At 42.5% G+C, this 17,159-nt stretch overlaps 2 pseudogenes across 1 annotated transcript; one reads left to right on the top strand and one right to left on the bottom strand.

Moving 5' to 3' along the window:
• Positions 1-326: 326 nt before the first annotated feature.
• LOC147026048 (uncharacterized) lies at positions 327-17,112 on the bottom strand (annotated as a pseudogene). Its single transcript, XR_015058092.1, has 4 exons — positions 16,808-17,112; positions 11,533-11,602; positions 2,839-6,200; positions 327-2,749 (listed from the first exon to the last, which is right to left on the bottom strand). The product of XR_015058092.1 is annotated as an uncharacterized LOC147026048 (transcript).
• On the top strand, positions 8,877-9,017 carry LOC147026049 (signal recognition particle RNA; annotated as a pseudogene).
• Positions 17,113-17,159: the final 47 nt, after the last annotated feature.

Genomic DNA, 17,159 nt, shown 5'->3' with positions numbered 1-17,159 from the left:
GCCGACCAAAACATAACCTTTCGCAGAATGCGAAGGTAACCAGAACAAAGTAGAACAGCACTCGATCGAGTGCAAACCTCCGCCAGGCTAAACAGTTTATTTTTTGTATCCCACTGATGGGTTGGATATAAACCAAAATCTAATCTGCTTGTTTTTGTCACTTAATCAACTCATCCACCTCGTTTTGTCATAACTCGTCCACAACATTTTGGAGATATCATTGTATGTATATATATATATATATATATATATATATATATATATATATATATATATATATATATATATATATATATATCAATTTTTGAAATTAGGCTTATGTTGACCTTTTGACCTTAAAAATGATTGGCTCGTTGAATTCAGTGACCTGAAATATAAATCCTCTTCAAATTTCAAGTCAATCGGATGAAAATTGAGGGTTTTAGAGATTTGTAAAAGTTGTTGACCTTTGGCCGATGATGGCCTTTTGACCTCAAAAATAAATCAGAATCTGCCGGACCACCAACTCCTCCATTTGGTGAAGTTTCGTGAAGATCGGTGTAAAAGTATGACTTGTCGGCCATTAAAGGTGAGCGGTTAAAGGTAAAGCGAGCAACATACCTGTCAATTTTTATTGATTTATTTATTTATCCCAAGTAACAGAAAAACGGACCTAAATGCAACACCCTAGCTCCTCTGACATTGGTAATAATATTGCATTCCACAAGCTTACCTGCCTCCGCAGAGTTGAATCGAGGTTAAAGGGGTGAAACGACAATCAATGATGTTGAGTCCTTTGACTGATGACCTAGGTCATGGACTATGTGTTTGCAATGTGGATTTTGAATGTAAACATTTTTAATTCAATTGTTTAAATGCTGCCAACTCCTAACCGATTACTAATAAATAAATATATTTATTAAAGACCCTGCGATGCTTCTCAAAAAGAGTGGGCCTTTGTGTGCATGTTTGCTGCTCAAATTCCTCAATTCATGCTTCCACCTGGCAAGGAGATGGGTGTGCCCTTTATTGCTGGAAGGGGAGCGATTCGTTGAAAGTTGTTTTTATCCAGAAAACACACTGGGTTGCGATACCCAAGTAGCTGTGACAGGTTAAGATGGTACCTTCGTGGCAGTGTCACAGTCAGACAGAGTAATATTGACACCAATCGTGTGACCGACCTCAGAAAGATCATTGATCAGTTGAAATAATGAATTGGTTGTTGAAGGACTATATGGAAATGCGTACGTTTGATCAATGTCAGCCTTTGACCGTTTGTCAGGTCACTGACTTACAGATCGCCCCTCCAATGGTCTTTGATCTGAGTGCAGACCGATAAAATCCCTTGTTATTTATGGTGACACAAAATATCTGCATTCCTCGCTCGGTTTTTGGGAAAGTCTTCATATTCTGGTTTAAAAAAATTATCTTGCATGCAGCTTGCATCATGGCTGGGAACGCAGCTGTGCCACTGATGCAGCGCCCCCTGTTTCCAATAATCCGGTTTTGCCGATCACAGAATACTCCTGGCTCACGGGGGGAGTTCGTGGCCATCGCAAAAGTACAAAGTCACGCATGATTTTATTGTTGTACCTTTCAAGACCTTTCAAAAAAATTTGGGTGACAAGCCCAAATCTGTATAGATTTTGCTACAGAGGGCGCTTTTGGTCTGTGAGACTCATACAGACATGATATTGGTGCCTAAACCTAAACTATGTTTCCAGGGTCAAGGACCTCAATAAGACCAATAACAATTACAATGGCTCCTTCGTTTGTGGCAGCCATCTTGAATTTCAAAATGGCCACCATTCAAAATCGCAGATGTCCATATATCAGTCATCAAAACACATCGACGCTTGATGTTGGTGGTTATACTCATGCATTTAACCCAAGGAATCCAATGATAAGAGTATAATAATACAGTGGTTCATTTGGTTGTGTTATTATGTAACCTTAAATCTCTGAGAACTAGGTTTGTCCTGTAAAAGAATGCAGACTGTGTCATGCTCAGACACATTAACACCTTCATGATCCCAGTTGTCAACGGCTGCTGATGTGAATTCTCCAGGATCAAAATGAGCTGGTAGTGCAACATCCTGCCTATTCTGCTGTGCAGTGTAGGTTGCAATGTCATATTGATATCGTCGCAGTTCTCCGTAGCTTAGCGCAAGCCCTTGACGATTCAAGATATTGGTGATGATTTTCCCTCCATGGCTGAGACGGTGAGCTGATTCAGCATTCATTACATGCATTGGCGTTCTCCTTCTGCCACAATGATGTACATAATACATAGTCTGAAACAGAGCTTGGATCTTCCTGCAACGTTGAGCAGAGAGGCAACCATCAGCAGTCTGTTTGGAATCAATGTTATTCCGACCCTCACTATTCTCTGTTTCACATGCATCGTCATCTAACTCTTCATCATCTACATCTTCTGCTGTAGGATCTGTTTCCGTCATTACAGCTTCAGCTGCCTTGGGGTATGTCTCGGGGTTGAAATTGTATAAATATCCCAAAAAACTAAGTATCGGTTCTGGCATTCTCATACTGGAGCATGCATGTTTTAGATCTTGAGCATCACAGAATCTATCATCTAGGTTAAAATCATGACTATCAAGACTTTGCCGTAGCACACTGGCACAAACCTGTACAGGATCAATGGAGCGAATACACTCTGCCAAAACATCTGCTCTATTACATGGCACACTATAAACCATCAAAGACTTTCGCAACTGGTCAGGATATGTAAAATCAATGCTACTACCAAAGTGTCTAAAATATATATATATATATATATATATATATATATATATATATATATATATATATATATATATATATATATATATATATATATATATATATATATATATCTCTTCACATCTCTATTGCGAAATTGATGCTCGTCCTCCACAAGTCTATTCAATCGGTCTCTGATTATACTTAGTTCATAGCCATTGCCACTTTTCAGTTCCTCTTCCAACTCAGAAACGATATCACTTCATGCACGCTGCTTGGGGTTCAGCTCTGGTGTATCGCCAGTTGAACGTTGAACATTCTCAAACTTTTGGATGTATGGTGTCATGCACTGTTTGTGATAATACAAGTCAGCTCCAAAAACTGCATGCTCATCCTGGAGGTCACACATTCGACTGAAAATGTCATCCTGGAAGAAGTTTGCTGCTTGTAAAAGTGAAGTAGCACGGTTCGACTCAGATACTGTATACGATATTTCGTGAAGTCCCGTTTGTGTGACTTCTTGTTACAAATGATGCAGTTCATCGAGTAGTTGACACTATATGCATCTGTAGGATTTGGAGGTGAACGTACAGCGGAGTGAGCACGAGTCACAACCCCATGTGGACTGCCAGATTCTTCTGAGGATAGCGATGCTTTCTGTGATTTCCCTCCTTCCTGGATGCGTCTGAGCAGATTCGCATTGGTGTTCTTCTTGTAGCACTGGTTGGAAACATGATAATAGAAGAAGTCACTCTCGGCTGGCATCAACTTTATGCGTTTTGTTACAGAGTCGTTTCGTATGTCACGAGCTTCCCGTATTCGTTTACACCCGCTGGGTGTGCTGATCAGTTTTCCCTGCGTTGGCTCTTGACAAATTACACACTTTGTCCGGTCAAAATTACCAACTCCTGTCCCCGAAAGCTGTACAAATTCCATTGCTGATTGTGGATTAGGGCTTGTATTAGGTCTTGTATTAGTGCTTGTCTTCAGAATTTATCTGAAATAAAAGAGAAGTGGATTACAGTGAGTTGATTTGTTAAATGAAGATCTTTAAACGTAATGATTACAGAAAGCAGCAAATCTTCAATTTTGTGATAGACACCATTTACTCCTGGCTCTAGGGGGAGTTCGTGGCCATTGCAAAAGTACAAAGTCACCCATGATTTTGGTGATAATAGTTATGGGCGTCACGTTGGATTTATAGGTTACCTGAATATACTCAAAAAGATTTTTGCTGGTCTCAGTGAACCACTGTATTATTATACTCTTATAATTGGATTTCTTGGGCTTAAATGCATGAGTATAGCCACCAACATCAAGTGTCTATGTGTTTTGATGACTGATATATGGACAACTGCGATTTTGAATGGCGGCCATTTTGAAATTCAAGATGGCTGCCACAAACGAAGGAGCCAATATAATTGTTATTGGTCTTATTGAGTTCCTTGACTCTGAAAACATAGGTTTAGGCACCAATATCATGTCTCTATGAGTCTCACAGACCAAGATATGGTCAAAAGTAATACTTATGGCGGCCATTTTAAAAAGCACCCTCTGTAGCAAAATCTATACAGATTTGGGCTTGTCACCCAAACTTTTTTTGAAAGGTCTTGGTATGTACAACAATAAAATCATGCATGACTTTGTACTTTTGCGATGGCCACGAACTCCCCCCTAGAGCCTACACTAGAAGAATAACAGACCGAGTTAACTCACTTGGTGTTGGTTAACGGTTCATGGCACGATGCAGTGGCTCCAACTCAAACCCGAAGATCTATGAGCCAGCCACCTTAGCGTTAAGCTAACACCAGGCTTAAATTCTGATCGTTCGTGGCAACTTATTTATTATGTACAGTATGCACGAGGGATTGGGTGGGGGCTGGTCAGCTAAATTGTGGAAATAAAAATTGAGAAAAGGGAGGGTGGGGGAGATTGTAAGAGAGAAAGGAGGGAAATACAAAGACAATGGAAAAGACTAGCTGGGAGGCGACGATGGTTCACGGGCATTATTGAACAATGCCACGACAGGTACAATTGAGTTAGTGGAAGCTTTTGAGGAAGCCCTACCAAAAAACCTATTTCTTCCGTCAAAATTGACCAAATCAAATCGGATTTTTTATATGTTGTACTTATGGACATTACGCACAGCTTCGAGGAAATGAAATTGCGAGAAAAAAAATCGAGAAAAAAATAATATAAAATAAAAAGTTCAAGTGGGCATGGCTCCGCCCACAAGGGGCATGGGACGCCCCTCATCCAAAAAGGCACAACGAGACCATGATATCTAACTTGTGTCCAAGTTTCATCAAGATCGCATCAAACGTCACGGAGCTTTGCTCTGGAGAGAGTCACAAACGAGAATAGTGGTCAGTGCTAGCGCCCGCGAACCAAAAATTGAGATTACTGAAGGGAGGGAATGAAAGAGACAATCTAATCAATCAGTTCGTTTCCTTAATTTCACCGATGGCACGGACGAGTGAAGTGGGGACCACACAGGAATATCACGAGGATGCTCCTTTTATTTATTTATTTATTTTAGTGATGCTGTTAGTTTATATTGGGGGAGAAATAAACAAACATCGATAACACGTTTACTTGTTAACGAGACTTGCTCACAGACATTCCAATAATATTATTAATAACAATAATACTTTGGTTTCTGCATGTAAAAACACCAAACAAGGCAGTCTGAAGACTGAAATTCGTATGATTTACATTGTAACATATAAAATAACTAATCATTACATCATCATTGCATCAAAATCATCATCAAAGATAAGAACAACACAAATTGAAAAAAAACAGATTGTGGGCTAACAACGACAATAATGTCGTGTCCACCCACTTAAGTTAATTCTCACCCTTGACCCAGTTGTCATGGATGGGGCGGTTAACACCGACCTGGACGGATAGCCGAACGGTTCTACCTTGGAGGAGAACACATAATCCGTGCAGATTATAGCATGTGTGGGATGGAGGGCGGCAAGGGCGTGTACCAGACGGAAGTACAAGGGTTTATACTTGAACCCACAATGAATATACAGACACAAGCAAATATAATAAATAAGGGTTTAATGAACATAAATCAAATATTTATAATGGGGAAAAAATCAATGTGCGATAATAAAAATGTGAGGGAAACTAAAACTAATTTTGAGATGTCTCCACGCATGTTCAAACACAGAAAAGGGGAAAGATAAAATAAAAGAAAATCCCTTCCTTTCCTTTACCCTGGTACTTAACTGTGTTGTCCACAGATGATTTTTGAGGAGCTTGGCGATCGAACGGTGTCATATTGCGTGGGAAATCGTACCCAAAATGGCGCCAAGTCACTCTCTGGGCAGGAAGCGTATGTGAGGTAATTAGTGCAGTGGTATTCAATGCCAGGGCCCAGAAACTGCCATGGAGCTTCTTTTTACGAATGAACGTGCCGCACCATTCCTCTTTCAGCACAGGGTCCGCTCACAACCATGACTCACCTTCTTCCTCGAACATGCAACGGGATAACACCGAGTTATTGCTGAAAGACACGCTCCTCTTCTTATCATCTCCTCTCCTTAGAAACATACAACTTCGCGACTTAGGCGAACAGTAATGGCTAGCGTCTTACTCCAGCACGTGAGCAAATTCACACAGCATGAACATGAAAATCGTGCAGCCTTCTTTACCGTGTCGAGGAGAAAAGAGAGCAAAAACGAGACCCTCTGTGCTCGATGAGCCCTTTCATTGAGCCTGGCTAATCACTCCTCTTCAGTCTCCTGTTGTCTCTTAGTGTGTTTTTGCTTAGCTGCAGCTACCTTGGGACCAATGGAGCTCTTCCTTTTTCGGGGCATCTAAAATCAGAAAGTCAAATTTTGATCAGAAACTTTGTATACGTTCACTGGTCTGTCCATCCACTGGTCTGTCTTTGTCTTATTTTGATCAGAAAGTTTGTAAACATTCACTGGTGTGTCCATCCACTGGTCTGTCTTTGATCAGGTTGTGGTTCAAAAAAAGTCGCAATGCGGAAAATCAATCAATTGCGGAAGAAAAATTGAAACGGCCAAAAAAAAATCGACAATTTTTTTTTCGGTTTGTTAAACATCTAAGGTGTGCTGTAGTACCTCTGTGACGTGCTGATTCCGAATATGCCTTTAGTTTTGCTCTTTGATGCATAGTTGTGCATATGTATAGTATCATGTGTTGTCTTTGTGCCAAGTACGAATAAAATTGGTCCATACATGTCCAAGATATGGTTGCGGATACACACACGCACGCACAGACAACAAAATCGAGACCAAATCCATAAGCCCCCATTTTGGAATATGTCCAACAATGGCTAATAATGTGGTTGAAGACTTGGTCACATTTTACATTATGCAGAATTTTTGCGGGTGCCTGCTATTATGCTGTCAAAGAACAATCCCAGCAAACTCCCAAAACATTCCACTCTCTATCGGGATCAAATTACATTACAACAGCCTGGTAAAACCGGGTTATCTGAACATATCACTATTTTAAACCTATCTACTGTGTGGCTGGCAGGATGACCGAGAAGTATGCAAACTCACCTTTAAGCTGTCTAGCCTGTGATCGAATCCTAATTTTTCTGGCACCTTTCACAGGAGACCATTCCATACATTAATTACTCTAAAAGTGAAAGATCCATACCGAGTACTCCATAACTTTCCTCCTCTTTACCCTTAGGCTGTGGCCCCTGATCCTGTCACTGTCAACATGCAGAGAAAGTAGCAAATCTTAAATGAAAATAGGAAAGGCTTTCAGTGTCTTAAATCCTCAGTAATCCTTTCTGCTTGATTTACTGGTAGCATTAACGATATGAAGTCATAAAATAAACACTTTTCTTAAACAACTCACAGTTTTATATTTGCTGCAAAAATATATTGCCTCAATCTTGAAAATATGACTCCAGAAACCATTATATGATCCAGTCCATTTCGCAAATTAATTTACTCAGGGTGAAAGGGTGAACTTAAGAAATGAAAGTTGTTTTATTTGGCAAGACACATTTATTATTCACGATGTGCTCAGACACAAAATAATATATATATATATATATATATATATATATATATATATATATATATATATATATATATATATATATATATACACATTTATGTATCCATCCATTGGGACTACACTCTGTGCAAAGCATTGTTGCTGCAAAGCAGTCTCTTTGGCTATTGGACACAATCCTGGACATGTCGTGTAGAAACATTTTATCATGATGGGTTTGGGGGTGATAAAATAAATAAATTGATGATGATTAAAACTTGGTATTAAAATGAAAATGTAAAACCTGAAGTAAAATGTACTCAAATATGATATGATTCTTTTTAAGTATGTATCCATTTGGAATTAACATAATTATATTTCTCCTCTGTATGGAAAGATCACCCTTATATTAAATGTGTAAACAGGTTGAACTTTGCCAGTAAGTTGAATATAAGAAGAATTGCCTGTCATTTTAAAAGCTATCCAAAGGAATTTTTAAAACAGACACAAACGAGTTGGAATGTGGATTTGAGAAGGTGTCCAGATGTATTCACGAAGCTCTGGTCACTTCAAGATAATATATCTTCCCAGTTTTGGGAGAAGCAGACTGATTTTTAACCTAAATAAGATGGAAACTTGTTTTAATGGCCGTTAGGCCTTAGTTATTTTATAACTTGGTTTACGGATCTGCTGACGGTATATTTGCCGAAATGAAATATAAATATAAAACACATTTTTAGCCTTTTATATTTATACATTTTCCGCCGAAGGTGCAAAAGTTTCAAAACCCGAAATGTAAACGTTGGCATTTATTTTCAAAATATAATTTTGTGCGCGCGCGCCAAAATGCCGAGTCACCTTTAACCAAACTGCACAGTCAAGCCCGGCTGCGCAGTAGAACTGTGCAGTCGTCTTCGGTCATGGCGTCTGAGCAGTGGCCAGCGTGGTTCAGATTGACTGTGGTTTCTGGGGTGAAAGTGATTGTTAAGAAGTATGTCAGCGGTATAAATTCGAGTGACTGTATTGGTGATTTAATCACGCAACATCTTGACGACTAATATTCTGTCCGAACGATTGCATCAATTCAGTGCAGCAGCAGGGATGATTCGCAGGCGACTCTCGATCGTGCCGATTTTGTTTCCATCGAAAGTTGTACACCGACCGGGTGTAGTGGCGTGCGCCTGTAATCCGGCTTCTCGGAGGCTTGGGTTGGAGGATCGCTTGAGGACGGGAGCTCTGCACTGGGCCGTGCTATGAGAGGGTGTAGGGCAGCCCGGAATCATGGCGAAACCCAATCCTTATCCCTGTGTCGTAAGAGGTGACCAGGGTTGCGTCAGGAAGGGCATCCGGCGTAAAACCTGTGCCAAATCAGTATGCGGATCATAACGGATGATCTGCTGTGGCGACCCCTAACGGGAGCAGCCGAAAGACAAACAACAACACACAACGAAAGTTGTACACCGCTGTTCATATTGAAAGATTTCGGTGCCACGTACGTCAAAGTTTCCCTGCGAGATGCTGATATTCAGCCTTCAACGGACCAGAAATCAGCGTTTGATGTGCTCATGGGGATGGGGAGAGGGTACGATCAGATGCCCACTGAAAAGTAAGAGCTGGTTATGGCTCTGATTGACGGTTTTGAGCGTGTTGACTCCAAGTAGACACCTTTTTATGTTATGTCTGGTCAGTGTTTGTCTTTGGACGTTTCTGGGTGGTATTTGTCTCCGGACGTGTCCAGACGGGAGTTTGTCTTCGGACGTGTCCGGGCGGTGTTTGTCTCCGAAAGCATCTAGGTGGTGTTTATGTCCAGACAGGGTTTATCTCCGGATGTCTGGACAGCTAGGCTCCGGACATGTCAGGGTGGTGTTTATGACAGGAATTTATCTCTGGACGCATCCGAGCGGTGTTTGTCTCTGGAAGCGTCCGGGCGGTGTTTGTCTCTGGTCGAGTCCGGGCGGTGTTTATCTCCAGACGCGTCTGGGCAGTGTTTTCTCTGGACGCGTCTGGGCGGTGTTTGTCTCCAGACGTGTCTGGGAGGTGTTTGTCTCCGGACGGGAATTTGTCTCCGGATGTGTCCAGATGGGAGCTTGTCGTCGGATGTGTCCGAGCAGTGTTTTTGTCGGGATGGCTTGTCTCTGGATGTGTCCAGTGGGTTTTGTCTCCAGACGTGTCTGGGCAGTGTTTGCCTTCAGGCCATATTTACAGACCTGTCAACCACAAATTATGAAAAAGCGTGAGAATGTAAAATGTGTCCAGTGAGGTCATGAAGTGACCGAGAATTGAGAGTGTGAAGCGCCCAAAAAATCTAGGGGGTGTGGTGGCATGCTCCCCCAGAAAATGTTTGCTTTCTGTTGTGTCTTCGATGCAATTTCCTGCATTCCAGTGCCAAATTCATCCATATGTTTTTTTCAGTCAAAAGATAGGTATTTCTGTCAAGTTGTTACTGTTTAGTCCACTGCATGGACTAAAAGGAATGAACCAACAACATGAACAAACAAGACATATATTTTATTTTCATCAACAGATCAAATGCTATCCAGGAATTAGAATACTCATCATCCTTGAAATAAAGATGTATTATTTCAGCATATTGATAGTATTTCCCAGTATTTCATGTGAAAAATTGACCCCCAGTAACAAGATATTTCATTGGATCAGGATGGTCGTCAATAATTGACCAGAAACACTCCGTTTCTCATATAGGATGTGTGGAACTACGCGAAGCAATCAGATTTAAGTTGGTATTCAAGGTTATAACATCAGTCAAACCAGTCGCAATGCAATAATGTTGGAAATATTTTTTATTTCCGAGAAATTTAAAAAAAACGTTTGAGAATTTATCGTGAGAACGTGACTTTCAACAAGAAAGTCGTGAGTCTCACGGCTAAAACATTAGAGTTGACAGGTGTGGTGTTTATAGTATGATAATCTGGGAGCTAACAAAGATTTGTATTACATCTCACGTACAAAAGGTTTGAGAGCGAAACTCATCAGATGGTGGGATGAGGACCTCCGAATGACCATTCTTAAGTTTTCCAATTGGTGCATTAAGTAAGGGGCGCTGCTTGAAGTACCCCCAAGGGGCCCCCAAAGTCAGTTTAAATTACATTTTTGAGTACATCTATCAAACTGGTGCCCAAAGTTTCATTTTGGCACTGTGATTACAGATGTCATTCTTATGTGATAGTGGGGCAACTTAGCATAACAATTGTGCATTTTGTGAGGAAAGCACCAAATTTGGCACACTAGTAGCCAAACATATTATGAACAGATTTGGATATTGGGCCATCTCAAAATTTTTGATGGCAGTGGAAAATGGCTGCCACAGCCATTAGCGGCTGAATTTGAGATGGCCCAATATCCAAATCTGTTCATAATATGATAGGCTACTAGTGTGCCAAATTTGGTGCTTTCCTCACAAAATGCACAATTGTTATGCTATATTTAGCTAAGTTTCCCCACTATGAGGAATTTGGTGCAAACCGCATTTAAGAACGACCTAAAGAGGACGCCATTTTTAGCACATTTAAAACACATCTCAAGTACATCAATGAAACTTTGTGGAAATATTCCTTTCACCTTTCTAATGAAGGATCTGTCATTCTTAAGTGACCCATTTGGTGCAAAATCAATTTAAGAAGCCACAATCTATGGAGCAAAGGATAGTGCAAACACCAGCCTGAATGAGTGTCGGTAGGTACGAGAAGTTCATGAAGACATATGGACCAAAGGGAAATGGAAAAAAACCTACTAGCCAATTTGAAGGGCATGGATGCAAGTGGACTACCACCTTGTGAATATGGGCTCAATACTCACATTAAACATGCTTCCTTTATTGCCAACATGTGGGCAAGAGCAGATCAAAATCATGTGGAGCAGCATCCCACTGAAGAAAAAGGCTTGCAGTTAGTTGATGACCATTACAAACTGGTTTGGTTCGAAGGGGAGCAACTTCCCGAAAGCCTTAGCCCAGAGACAGAGGAATTGGAAGCAATGGACAAGGAAGAGGAGGATGACATGGAAATTGCATCTTCAGATGAAGATGACAGTTCTGACGAGGATGACTAGAATTTTGTAACAGACAGGCAGGCTGAAACCATAATTATACCAATACTAATAAATACTAGTGAACTCATGATTATAGACATATTCACAGTATAAGAATATAACTTTTGCCTGACAGTATGTGTGCGACTCATTAGCAGTTTTGATGTTTTGTCTTGTAAGTTTTATCGATAGATTGATATCATTTTAAAATTTAGCATTATATGGATATGGATATCAAAAGGTAGTCATAGTTGACACATGACAAAAGTTTGGTTTCCAAAGAGCATTACCACTGGAACATAGGCATGTTGGTGTCCTGTTGCAACACATAATTAAATACAAATGTTTTACCACAATAGCTACTTCGTGGATGCCCTCTTGCCAAAAGCGTGAAACATTAGACTAGAAAAACTTTTTAATTTTTCATGATTCATGATGCTTGTTCCATATGCACTGAATGTTTTGGGAAAATGCCAGGTCCAATTACTGATCACTGATGCTCCTTTTATGTATCAATGCCAGATCTACATGTCACACTTGATTTTATCATCAAAATATACATAGTTGATAGAAAAGTTAAATTGATAGTTTCTTTGTTCTTCTATTCTATCAGAGTCAAATTTCAAGGCATTCTATATGTTTTAAATCTTTCATGTCTTAAAAGTATACATGTTCTTACCATGTTACCAGAGAACATAAATAGGATTTCAACCATAATTTACCATAATTTTCTTTAAATTCAGAATGTAATACAAAATTTGATATCTGATAGAATCTTACACATTTTACTGGTTTAATTACAAGGAACAATATAAATATTCGATGTGAAATTATCTTTGATTCACCATGACCTGCTCTCGATTGATCTTAATTTCCCGGAAACAGGTATTTGCCTGTGATCCATTCTTAAATGAGTTTTGTACCAAAAGGGTCACTTAAGAACTACTGATCCTTTATTAGGAAGGAGAAAATAATATTCTCACAAAGTTTCATTGATGTACTTGAGATGTGTTTTAAATATGCTAAAAATAGCGTCCACTTTAGGCCGTTCTTAAATGCGTTTCACACCAAATTCGACACTTAAGAACTACAGATCCGTCATCAGAAAGGTCTAACGAATATTTTCACAAAGTTTCATTAATGCACTCAAATTGTGATTTAAATGTGAAAGTAGCATCCCCTTTAGGCCGTTCTTAAATGCGTTTTGCACCAATACCGTCACTTAAGAATAGCAAATCTGTAATCACAGTGCCAAAATAAAACTTTTGGTACCAGCTTGATCGATGTGCTCAAAAATGTAATTTAAACTGACTTCAAGCAGCACCCCTTACTTAATGCACCAATTGGAAAACTTAAGAATGGTCATTCGGAGGTCCCCATCCCACCATCTGAAGAGTTTCGCTCTCAAACCTTTTGTACTCGAGATGAAATAGAAATTTCTGTTGGCTCCCAGATTATGACCGGTGGAAAATGGATTTCGACATTATTTCGTTTCCATCTTCACTGTTATTCTATGCAGAATCATTTTGATGAGACAGTATGAATTGTAATTAATGCTCCACCACGCATCTGTCTTCCCTTCCTCCCATCTCACATTCTTCCCTACTTCCACCCATCCTTGCTCCCCCACCCCTCCTCACTCCCACACCCCCTCCTCACTCCCCCACCCCTCCTCGCTCCCACACCCCCTCCTCACTCCGTCACCCCTTCCTCACTCCCCCACCTTCTTCTTTCCCCCACACCCCTCCTCACTCCTTTCCCCTCCACCTCTTCACTCTCACCTCTCTCTCTCTCTCTCTCTCTCTCTCTCTCTCTCTCTCTCTCTCTCTCTCTCTCTCTCTCTCTCTCTCTCTCTCTCTCTCTCTCCCTCTCTCTCTCTCTCTCTCTCTCTCTCTGCCCCTCTTTTTCTCCCCCCCCCACCACCTTCCTTTCGTATTCCTGTCAGTGAAGCGACGCGTGATATTTGCAAGTGCATGCTAAAATACGCAATTTGGTGTCTGTCTCTGTGTGTCTGTCTGACCGCAATACATTCGGCCATTACTTATCCATTCTCAACCAAAGGTGATAGGAGGATTAAGGGTCACACAATTGAGCTTGTAGTGACTTTATTTTCTTCCCTCCCAAGGGGGGTTTTCCTCCTTTGGTGAACAAAATCCGTGTTAAGCTGTTTTGATAGCTTATTGTGGCGTTTTTCCAAGGCCACTTCTAATAACAAAAGTAATAACAACACTAATGATAACAGCATAATGTTAATGTTATTACAAAACAATATTGCTTCGGATTCGCCTCCTGGAGGGGTCACAAGGAGAGTTCTGGGACCCACTTCCTGGCCAAGAACCCTGAAGTTGACGAACCGTGGATTACTCCTCAGTGCGATGGGTTTCTAAGCAACCACAGATGCTTAATTTAGGTCGGGTCCAGCGTCCAAATCTTGCTTTACCTCCCCATAAAATTAACCACCACAGATGAGGACTGTGCTTCCCAATGCTCCACTTCTATCAATCAAAATGGCCGAGCGGTACCGTCACTGAACCATTGGCTATGGCTGACCACAATAAAAAGGCGGGGCTGACCAAACAACAAAGAGAGTAGGGGAAGAAAGAAGAGAAGGGCAGAGAGTGTAATGCGCCATGTAAGGAGAGGTGCAGGAGGTAAAAGTGTGTCATGCTTCGAGGAAAGTGTGAAATGCAAGTCAGTACGCCCGCCCTGAAAAGGTCAAGGACTTTTTGTTGATGCTCCGTGTGTTCAAAGGGAATGAATAGATTTAGGGAAAGTAAGGGACAGATAGTGTAAGTCAGTGTCAATGTCACAATGCATCTGGGAATTCTCCGCTGGCCAGGCTCGTTCCCTGCCTGGAACCTCATTCACTTGCACATTACACCAGCCCTCCGGTCACCAGCTTGCTCGTCTCTGGTCCCAGATGCATCAATTACTGCTCTTCTCTGCTCAGATCTCCTGACATATAAAGCCCAAGGAGAGGTGTGCCTTGAGGACTGAGAAGCTTCCTCGCTATGCTCGCGAACACTGCCTTGGTGTCTTACAGATCTATTTGGAGGTTGTTAGGAATTGCCAGAGTTCTGTCTCCTCATTGGCCCACCCTGTATCTCGGTACCCCTCATTGGTTGTGTCAAGCTCCAGTTGTGCTGCCGTCGATCAGGGAGGGGTTGTTGGAGGTTGTTGCCTTTTTGGTAGAGTTCCCCATCACTGCATGGAACTGTAATCCTTTGTGCTGCTCTTTCGTGGAGTTCTGTACCACCTCACCCCCACCCATATGGCATAGTCCACTACACCCCCACCCATATGCCATAGTCCACTTCACCCCCTCCCATATGCCATAGTCCACTTCACCCCCTCCCATATGCCATAGCCCATCTCACCACCTCCAATATGCCATAGCATACCTTACCCCCTCCTATATGCCATACCCCACCTCACCCCCACCTATATGCCATACCCCACCTCAACCCCAACCATATGCCATACCCCACCTCACTCCCAACAATAAACCAGACCCCGCCTCACCCACACCCATACACCATACCCCACCTATATGCCATACCCCACCTCAACCCCAACCATATGCCATACCACACCTCACCCCCACCCATAAACCAGACCCCACCTCACCCACACCCATACACCATACCCCTTCTCACCCCCACCTACATGCCATAACCCACATCACCCACACCCATACGCAGCTCACTCCCACCCATATTCCATATCCCACCTCACCCCCTCCCATATGCCATAGTCCACTTCACCACCTCCCATATGCCAGAGTCCACTTCACCCCTCCCATATGCTATAGCCCATCTCACTACCTCCAGTATGCCATAGCATACCTTACCTCCTCCCATATGCTATAGCCCACCTCATCCCTATCCAGCCATTGGGACCATACTCTGAACAGAGCGTTGGTGCTGCCAAAGCAGTCTCCTTGGCTATTGGGCACAATCCTAGACTGGTCGCCACCCACACCCATACACCATACCCCACCTCACCCACACACCATACCCCACCTCACCCACACCCATACACCATACCCCACCTCACCTCTACCCATACATCATACACCACTTCACCCCCACCCATACAATATACCCATCCTCATCCCACCCATACCCCTCCTCACCCCACCCATACACCTCCTCACCCCACCCATACACCTCCTCACCCCACCCATACACCATACACCACCTCACCCCACCCATACACCATACCCCTCCTCACCCCACCCATACACCATACCCCTCCTCACCCCACCCATACACCATACCCCTCCTCACCCCACCCATACACCATACCCCTCCTCACCCCACCCATACACCATACCCCTCCTCACCCCACCCATACACCATACCCCTCCTCACCCCACCCATACACCATACCCCTCCTCACCCCACCCATACACCATACCCCTCCTCACCCCACCCATACACCATACCCCTCCTCACCCCACCCATACACCATACCCCTCCTCACCCCACCCATACACCATACCCCTCCTCACCCCAACCATACACCATACCCCTCCTCACCCCACCCATATGCCATACCCCACCTCACCTCACTCCCGCATGCCATACCTCACTTAATCCCACTTTCACTCCCACACCCATATGATATACCCCACCCCCACTCCTGCTCCTGCTCCCACACCCATATGCCATACCTACTCCTGTTCCTGCTCTCACTCCCACACCCATATGCCATACCTACTCTTACTCCTGATCCTACTCCTGATCCTACTCCTGATCCTGCCCCTGCTCCTGCCCCTGCCCCTGCCCCTGCCCCTGCCCCTGCTCCTGCTCCTGCTCCTGCTCCTGATCCTACTCCCATATTACGCCGTCGGGTACACATGGCTTTGTAAATGTCCGATCGTAGCAAAATGTCAACATCCTAAACAGGTAAAAATAGATTTCCCGTTACAAACCAGAAGATATTGAATCGCGAAGCCAGTGGGCAGATTGTAAATGATATTCTTTGTTTCAGCTCTTTAATCGGACATTCTGATGAACGAAACAAAATTTGACGTCTTTACCTTGAGAATATCCATGTCTCGTGGCCATGACAACTGATTCGCTGCTGCAATGCATCGTCGGCAAATTGCTGGACTCCCTGCGGCGATATTTAGCGTTTGGCCCGTCTTACTCTTTGGCATCGTCGGTTAATTTTTTTCGCGATAATTCACGTGATACATTTCTGAAAGAGGACGGAGTGAAATACGTTTTGTAAACCAATAAAACATCAGTTTGGTGACTGAATGCTGAACTTAAGGCGTAGTTTTGGAGGTTCAGCTGCGCACGACAAAAGCAACGGAGGAAGAGAACCAGATTGCGACGTCTCAAACAAGAAAAAAAAAAAAAAAAAAAAAAAAAAAAAAAAAAAAACAC

Source organism: Eptatretus burgeri, chromosome 5, assembly GCF_056783735.1.
Source record: "Eptatretus burgeri isolate ZD-2024b chromosome 5, Ebu_testis_v1, whole genome shotgun sequence".
Taxonomy (NCBI): domain Eukaryota; kingdom Metazoa; phylum Chordata; class Myxini; order Myxiniformes; family Myxinidae; genus Eptatretus; species Eptatretus burgeri.
Note: the sequence above shows the minus strand (reverse complement) of the source record. Positions and strands in the feature narration are given on the sequence as shown.